Source organism: Sinocyclocheilus grahami, unplaced genomic scaffold, assembly GCF_001515645.1.
Source record: "Sinocyclocheilus grahami isolate Dianchi unplaced genomic scaffold, SAMN03320097.WGS_v1.1 scaffold297.1, whole genome shotgun sequence".
NCBI classification, from domain to species: domain Eukaryota; kingdom Metazoa; phylum Chordata; class Actinopteri; order Cypriniformes; family Cyprinidae; genus Sinocyclocheilus; species Sinocyclocheilus grahami.
Window position 1 is genome coordinate 949,175 of NW_015505476.1, and position 9,209 is coordinate 958,383.

The following is a 9,209-nucleotide window of genomic DNA, read 5'->3' on the forward strand; positions in this document are numbered from 1 at the left end:
AATCATCCAGCCTCGAGCATTCGGGAGAAGGCGGAGGCCTCCAGTGCAGCCCGACACTCTCAGCAGCCCGGGAAAGCATAGCGGTCAGCTCTGGATCTGACTCGGGCAACGCCACTCTACCTGACGGTGGCAGCGCAGCCGAATCCTCATCTCCAGAGCCTAGCTCGCCCTCCGATGCAGCGATCGACATCCTGTCCTCTGCCTGTGTCCCACACAAGATGCTGGACCCCGCCCTGTCCGAGGACCCAGCACACTCGTCCAGAAACCCCAGGTGGTGCGCCATGCTTGAGGAATGAGAGGCCCACTGAGACGTACTCGATGGGGAAGCTCTCACTGTAACCCTCAGGTCTCACTGACCATGAACCGAAGTAGCCCTCCGAGAACCGGAAGAGCTAGAGCGGGGCATGGCAAGGGGGATACCCCCCCCTTTAATGAGGAGGTATCTAGGCCGCAACGTCGCGATGGTCATGTTCCCGCACTGAGAACATGACTCATCCATGAGCGCTGCTTCAGCGTGCTGTAAGCCCAGGCACGAGAGGCAGCGATCATGACCATCAGATGGAGGCAGAAAACGACCGCATCCAGAAACGCACGAGCGGGAAGCCATCTTTAAAAAGACGCCCGTCGCTCGTGGAGCTCTTTTAGACATTTGCTCTTTTAGGAAAAAAAGGAAACACTCTTTTAGAGAAAGCGCTGAAGCGCCCTGGGGAGGTCGCGGCGAGACCGCAGAACGGCAGCTGCAGCACGCCGAAGATGAGCAGCACTGAATGGCAACCCCCGCTGACGCGCCGTAACACCAACGCCAGCTGTTTCTTCCAAACACTCGCGGAGATTCGTCCTTAGAAGGCTCGGCTCCGAAGCGAAAACTGATGTGCGTTTGTACGCGCTCTCCTTTTATACCCGCGCTGCGGGGCGGGGTGCGCGTGGCGAAACACGCACGCCAACTGTCATTGGCTTGTTTAGTTAACACTCGAAGGTGATTGGGCTCTCGGGCGAGATCCCAATTCATCAGTCACTGACGTAACGTAGAACGTGACTGACTGAATGGGAACTATCAGTTACATTAATATATTTTATAGTTCTAAAAAAAAAATAATAATAATTTTGTATTTTTATATTACTTGCAAAAATACAGTAAATTGTAAACTCACAAAGATGCAATCGTATAAAACAATATAAATCACAAAAAAATATTACTGCAATTTCATTGCATTATTACATGTTTCTATGGGGCAAAAGGAGTGCTTTGGGAAACATAATTTATGGCTTTCATTTGGTGTCATGCATACATGGCATAATTCATAGACAACATGGACTCATTCTAGTGCCGTTAATGCATAGACACACGCTCATTAGTTTATCATAAAAAAGAAAATCACCAAAAATCTGCCATTTAACAAAAGTTATCCTGGAATCCTACTGATATAAATGCAGATCATCTCATCCTGAGATCTGATCCTGACTGTAAAGAGTATTTTGTGGACACTGGACAGTGTTCTGATGTTAGCACCTCCATCACTCAAAAACTTTGATGCAAATTTGCGCTGTTAATATTCAGACAGTGAGGTTTTTAGTGCCTGCGAGATGCTCTGTAAGCTTACCATTAATATAGCACATACGCAATCCACCCTTCTTACATTACCAGAGAGAAAACACACACACACACACACACACACACTCATCTCCAAGCAAGGAAATCCCAGTAAAATGGTCTCTGAAAATGATGGCTATTGAATTAGGAGGATAACAGTCATAGCACTCACCGGTAATCAAGTTTGATGATTTTACCAAGCAAACTGAGCAGCATCCTGCTGAAGCATTCAAGTCCTTCACCTCCAACCAAAAAGCCTTTGACCCAAACATCAACCCCAGAGGATTCGCTTCCCCAAACCACTAATGCAATTAGAGTCGCAGGCAAACAGAGGTGTTGAGGCCACGCCAAAACGTCCATGCCAACATGGGTAAGCTAGCATGAGCAACAATAGATGCAGCGCTATAAAGAAGCCTCATAAATGTCTGTGTCTTTCTCCAACCACAAAATAACACTTTATGATTTGTAAAATGAAGCCTTTGCACAACTGGACGAAAAGCCAGGGGTGACGAACTGCATGCTTTTGCCCCTTTTTCATTAGTTTGTTGTTTTATAGTCTGGTTTTATAGAAAGTCTTCTTTGGTTCATCATTAGAAATGTCTGAAATGCTCCCAGAAACAATACAGCAAAGATTCAGAGACACACACAAAATCAGTATATGAGAATTTCTGAAATGGAAAAGACGGCAGTCAAACGATGCACTCAAGAGAACCATAAAAGAACTGTAAAAATACACTTTCACTTCACCTTTAACTGTTCCACGGGTCCATTCCGAGGTCTGCGCCACTGCTTCCAGATATATCGGCTCATAACTTCATCCTCCAGCGGCCCAGACTCTGATCATGGAAGAACTTAGTTAACAAGTTTGACCTTCATTCAGGGCAGCAGCAAGTGGAAGCATGTACTTCCTCTCTGAAACATTAAGAACAGCCTATCAACGATCTCATTAGACAACTTGAAACATCGCTATTTGTTCCTAAAACATCTGAATAACAATATTTATTGGTACATTAAATGGACTGGAATGGCCAACATTCTCCAAAGGATGACTGAGTTTGGCTCCCACGCTGCATTTTTTAAAAGTACTGATAATTGGATGGGATTTGAGTAAGGATTATTGGTTGAGTTCTGTTTCATGAAGGGTGGAAATATTTGACTCACTTCGACAGATCTAAAAAAGTATGTTTAATTTTAATGACAGAACCCATTGGAATGCCAAACTGCTGTTCTGTATCAGGATTTTTGCTTGTTACCAATCAGACATGTCCGAACTGAGTGTTATGCAAAGCTCTCTAGTTCCCCCCAGTGATTAGAAAAGTTAAGTGCATTTTTATTCTAACACAATAAAATGCAAAATAGCCAATGTTTCATTACTAAACATATTCCACTGCTACTGTTAGAAGCATAAAATTACACAAAGACACACTTAAGAAAATTAACTATGGTTTTATTTAAAGTGTAACGTTAGTAGGCTAACCATTTTTTTTTTATAACCACAGTTTTACTACAAATACCTTTCTTATGGTTAGTGTAGCAAAATCATGGTTAATTTGTGGTTACCATGGTTTAACTGATGTAGTGTCTCTCTCTCCTGCAGTCTAATGAGCTGTGCCTGGATCCTTGTCTCGTCAGATCTGAGGAACGTATAGGATACAAGCACCGCGTAACGAGTCCTGTTTGACCTCGTCTAGGCGGCGGGCCGGCGTTTGGCAGCACCTGCTCTCAGCGGCTGTCATCAGATTTCAGCCACTGTGCAGACAGCCTGGCTTCCACCTCCAGGTCTGTCCTGCGGCACAGTCACGTGAGAGACCCACGGCCTCATCCCTGCTGATTCAGAGACACCAGCAGAGAAAGAGAGAGAGAGTAAATGCCAAGGACATTTCAGTGTGCAAACCAACATGCATGCGCACACATACACTTGTAAAGAAGAAGCGTCCAGTGAAAAGTCGTCTTATCTGAATCAGGAGAGAAATATGCACAGATCAAGCACCGTTAACAAGCAAAAACAGTTCTAAACAAATATGTCAGTGGATGTTTAAGGAAAATGACATAAGGAGATCAACTTTTTCACTGGAGGAAGCATTATTATGGATTAGTATTTTGGTCAAAAGTGACGGTTAAATGACTCAATGACGAATTTGTTCGTCACTTCACAAGACGTTGTTGTTAATAAACTGTGAAGACAGAAACACATTTAGGCCTGTATAATATGCTTCATTTAGAGGCAGTCACACTTCTGCGTTAGAGTCTGAATTAAAAAGGGAAATACCTGTGTTTATATACAAGATTATAATTAGCTGCAGTATAAATAACAATGGGAATAGAATAGAATAGTTTTCAGTTGGCATTCTTTTAAAGCAGCGTGAGTTCAGAAAAGTGCATAAGGTAAAATGGGAGTTCAATGATCAATTTCCATTTAAATATCAGGAGACAATCAAATCAAAGACAGTCAGTCTTAAATTGTATTAATTTGCCAAACATTGGAGGTCAAGCTTCAACATGCAGTCACTGAATCCAGAATTGGGAAACTGTGAACAAAAAAATCTCCTCGAAGTGAGGAGAAGAATCCTTTACTATTTTTTTCAAACATAACAAACATTACAAAATGCAACAAAATAAAACAGGCCAGAACAAGTATTTCATTTTTTTAGACACAACTGGGGAACATTTTTAATTATTAATTTAATGAAGTGTAAATACTGTGACTGTCAATATGGTCATTGGAACTAAAATTGTACTACTATGGTTTTACGCAACTGTATTCCTTGGAGAACCATGTACTGTAAATACCCAGGTATATACCAAGTACCATGCCACACATCTGGTACACCATATTCTGCCATCAATGTACCATGGTACCGTCACGCAGTAACAGATTTACAACACCACACAAGTAACCCGTTACAGTCACTTCTCAAGAGGGACGCCCAATATTGCAAACGAGCTGTGAGAATGACACCCACGCGAGCAGGCGTCTTGTGTGTGAGCGCAGTGTAATCCATATCTCTGCTAGTAGTATCTCTGGATTACTGACGTGTGTGCCCGCGCTCTTATATCTGTGCGCTCTCGCTTTACGCGCAGTTTGATGGCGTCGCCGCGCGCTCCTCTCTGCGTTCTCCGATCATCGTTTATCATCTCACGGTTTATGGACGACGAGGACCAGATATTATGATAGCACATTGTCGGGGTTGGTTCTACAACATTTTCGCCAAAGTGTTCTGTGGAAACCGCTTGAGCTCCGAACCGAGCCGTGAGAGATAAGAAAAGAAGTTTGCCGGATACAGGTGCGATCTCTCTCTAACTCCAGCTGATGATCACAGACACAGATCTGGACTGCCGGATTCCAGTAGATCATATCAGATCTCGCGCAAGGTGAGCTCAGACACACACTATTATAATGATTATGGTGATGTTGTTTAGAGTTGATTTACAGCAACAGTGATGCTCTACAGAAATAGAGAAGACTGGGACTAGTTGTCACACTTCTTACTCCAGTAGGCTAAATATTTCTTAGGTTTGATTTGGGAAGTATCAGTATTTTTACAAGTGTTGGATACACAAAGCTTCTGAACATTTGCGTTATTGCACAGGAAAAAAGATCGTTGAGCGCACGTTGGAAGCGGGGCATGTTGTCACACTTACAGTAGTTGCCACGATCCGAACCTGCTGTACATTGACACAGATTTGAGAAGAATACCTTTTAAGCCTTAGCCTATCTAAAGTAAAAAAAATGGCATCGTCCACAACGTACGTGGCAGCAAAATGTAAATAGCATAACAATTGTCACACAAAAATGACAAAAAACGAATGATTTAGCCAACAAACAGATCAAAATTTCACTTAGTTTGTACAATGCACTAAAATATCCTTATTTGCAATAGTTTTAAACTTAGTGTTTGAAACCAACATACTAAACCACTGTTAAAAGAAGTAATCTATTATAACCGGAGTTTTTCAGATCATTCAGATAAAACTTACTCCTCCATTATTTGTATATGCTTTAATTTCTGTTATTATGGCTAAATATGTTACTTCTGTTATTAGACTATATTTTTCTTCAACCCAGTATCAGTGTGTTAAAGTGTCAAGACTGTCTAAACTGAAGTTTTAGCACAATCAGCAGGTGCTTGAGAAACCTGAGATTGTTCAAGTTTAAGTTGCATTGATCTTTATCCATTTAGACTCTTATAAGCGCATCCGGAGATAAGAGCTGCCTTTTAGTGTTATGTTACCTTAGTCCTGAGAACATGTTCATGTTAACAAGATGCAAAATATATCTCGTAACTGTCAACATATAAGCATAGTTGATTGGTAAGAGTGACGTTACCATTTATCACAGGACACTGAATGCAGACAGAAATAGATACTGCCAACAAACAGATCAAAATTTCACTTAGTTTGTACAATGCACTAAAATATCCTTATTTGCAATAGTTTTAAACTTAGTGTTTGAAACCAACATACTAAACCACTGTTAAAAGAAGTAATCTTTCAGATAAAACTTACTCCTCCATTATTTGTATATGCTTTAATTTCTGTTATTATGGCTAAATATGTTACTTCTGTTATTAGACTATATTTTTCTTCAACCCAGTATCAGTGTGTTAAAGTGTCAAGACTCTGTCTAAACTGAAGTTTTAGCACAATCAGCAGGTGCTTGAGAAACCTGAGATTGTTCAAGTTTAAGTTGCATTGATCTTTATCCATTTAGACTCTTATAAGCGCATCCGGAGATAAGAGCTGCCTTTTAGTGTTATGTTACCTTAGTCCTGAGAACATGTTCATGTTAACAAGATGCAAAATATATCTCGTAACTGTCAACATATAAGCATAGTTGATTGGTAAGAGTGACGTTACCATTTATCACAGGACACTGAATGCAGACAGAAATAGATACTTGTTAGAGTGCTGTAAGGTCTGTTTTATGGGCATTTGAAACTAATTGAAAGAATAGAAGCGTGCCTCTGGAGTTGATTGGTAAGAGTGACGTTACCATTTATCACAGGACACTGAATGCAGACAGAAATAGATACTGTTAGAGTGCTGTAAGGTCTGTTTTATGGGCATTTGAAACTAATTGAAAGAATAGAAGCGTGCCTCTGCCACCTTGATTCATACTGTTCACAGAGTGCACTATGCTGCCAACACTACACGCAAAAGTGTTATTTACAACACACTACATGCTCTCACTCTAACACCCCTGCTTTTCCAGCCCTGTCTTTTGCTTTTAAACTGAAATGTATTAGAAGCGTGTCCAGTGTGGGTGTTTTGTTTGGTTCAGGTCAGAATTCTGTTACAGACCTGTTGTCTGCTACTTATACAATCTGTGATATATTTCCATAAACTTTCACACTGTCTTATAGTATTCAAAGAGCAAAGCAGTTTTATAGCCAGGGATGAACTGACTTACATTTCAATTTTGTAGATGCTTAAATATAATCCAACTATAAGCTAACTGTATCCCATCATGTGCAGAAACACAAAAATACACACCATAACACAAAACTCTGATTGGTTGAGCCATGTTCAAAGCCTTTGTAGAATGCTGATAAACATACATCTATCAACACATATTCTATATTAATACAATGATTTGCAGGCATGGTATCATTTATCATATTGCTGTTGTTACTGTTTTATAAAAGTAGTATATTGTGGAACGTAAACAGCATCCAAACGTGCTAGCAAGGTCAGTGTTTTCCAAAACAAACAAAAAAACTTTTGGTAGATTTTAAGCTGATAATAAACTAAAGTGCTAAAATAGTCTAGGGAAGAAATATTCAGTCTCTGGATTTGTAGCACATTTAAAGTAATCCTCTGGGTCAAATATAACTGAAGCTGTATTGACTGCATATGTGGAATGCTGTCGATTATCACAAAGTAATTTAGACTCGTCCCTGAGCAAACGTGTGAACGGTAATGCACTTACAATTGAACATTCTTTGACTTCTCCTTAATCGAGTTGCTATATAATTATGTTTCCCCTCTCTCGTCTCATTGTGCTGGGTAAGCTTTTCCTGTTTATTTGAGACAAAAAACAGCATGAAACAATAGATCATGTATACAGTGCAAGAGAGTTACAAGAGGAGTTCACAAGAGAAAATGACAATTCTCATGTTGTTCTAAACCTTCATGCTGTAATTTTGTTCCTATGGAATGCAAAAAGTGAGCAAAAGGAAAATTTTCAGAAAACTGATTCAGTCTTAGTTGAATAAGATTAGATGTAGAAGAGTTAGTTTATTTGTCAGAACTGATTTGGAGAAATGTAGCATTACGTCACTTGCTCACCAATGGATCCTCTTCAGTGAATGGGTGCCGTCAGAATGAGAGTCCAAACAGCTGATAAACACATCACAATAATCCACAAGTAATCCACACCACTCCAGTCCATCAATTAATGTCCTGTGAACGAAAAGCTGCATGTTTGTAAAAAAAAACAAAAAAAACAAATCCATCAAGATTTTTAGCTTCAAATCATTGCTTCCAGGCTAAAATGAGTCCTCTGTCCATAGTATTGCTTACTCAACGGCTTGGACTCTCATTCTGATGGCACCCATTCACTGCAGAGCACGTGATGTATTGCTATATCTCTATCTTTTATTACAGGAGGGTGAGTAAATTCTCTGCAAATTTTAATTAGTTTGGGTTCATTTTTTTAGCTTCAAAATGACAAACAAATGCCATAGTCTGTGATTCATGAACTATATATTGTAAGTAGACATAAAGTGGCTACCCTTTAAACTTTTGTTCCATTTCAATGCTGGAATGTACAGCAGGCTCATACTGTATGCTTTGCTCAACAGTCCATTCTTCTATAATCTGCTTAGTTTTTTCTGGGCTTGGCTGTATTGTTTAATACTTTACACCTCTGGATGGCAGGTGCATGGGGATTTCTCTAAAGAAGATATATTTGTCCTGTGCCCTCTGTGCTTTATCTCTGGTGAGCAGGGATTCTCTCGCAGCTGTGACACCTGTCAGTGCTGAATGATAGATATGGTGCCGGTGCACAGGGGAAGTTTATGGAGCAAATGATTTGCTGTACCGCGCAATACACGAGCCGCTGACTCTCCTGTGCAGAGATTCAATGCAAGAAATAACAACAGACCTAAAATAGACCTTTAATATGTGTGTGTACATGTGTGCACGCAGAACCGCAGCTTGTTAGGATGCACAAAACAACATATTTTCTATATCAACTAAAGGATAATTAGGCTGTTAGTCGTTTGTTTTATGACTTGTCAACTAGTTGACCACCATAACCCATCCGTATGTGTGCTAAAACGAAGCTCAGATAACAGCAATATGATTATCATTGATTAGTCTTAATGCGAGTGGAGTCAAAACCCATGTGGCCTCCTTTAAATACCATATTTTTACCTAATCAACATAATTGCTCCGTCTCAGAGGGAATGATAATTATGTGCCTCTTCCTTTCTTTTTTTGTCTAAGACAGGCTGATCTTTTGACCATGCACTCTAGTTGTGTTTTTTCTCAACACTGCTCCATGGCAACAGGCATGACGATCCATCAGGAAAAAAAAATCTTTGGTATTTCTCCAGAACTCCATAAATTGCTTATTCCCTTTTAATCATATGCCCCCCCCCCCCATGCCCCCATG

General features: G+C 40.3%; 1 long non-coding RNA gene across 1 annotated transcript in view; it reads left to right on the plus strand.

Annotated features, from left to right (window-relative positions):
* Positions 1–4,677: 4,677 nt before the first annotated feature.
* The window catches only part of LOC107601054 (uncharacterized), a 41,894-nt gene continuing 37,362 nt past the window's right edge, over positions 4,678–9,209 (plus strand). The window contains exon 1 of the long non-coding RNA XR_001610879.1: positions 4,678–4,963. This is a non-coding gene — a long non-coding RNA (uncharacterized lncRNA). The remainder of the gene's footprint in view (positions 4,964–9,209) is intronic.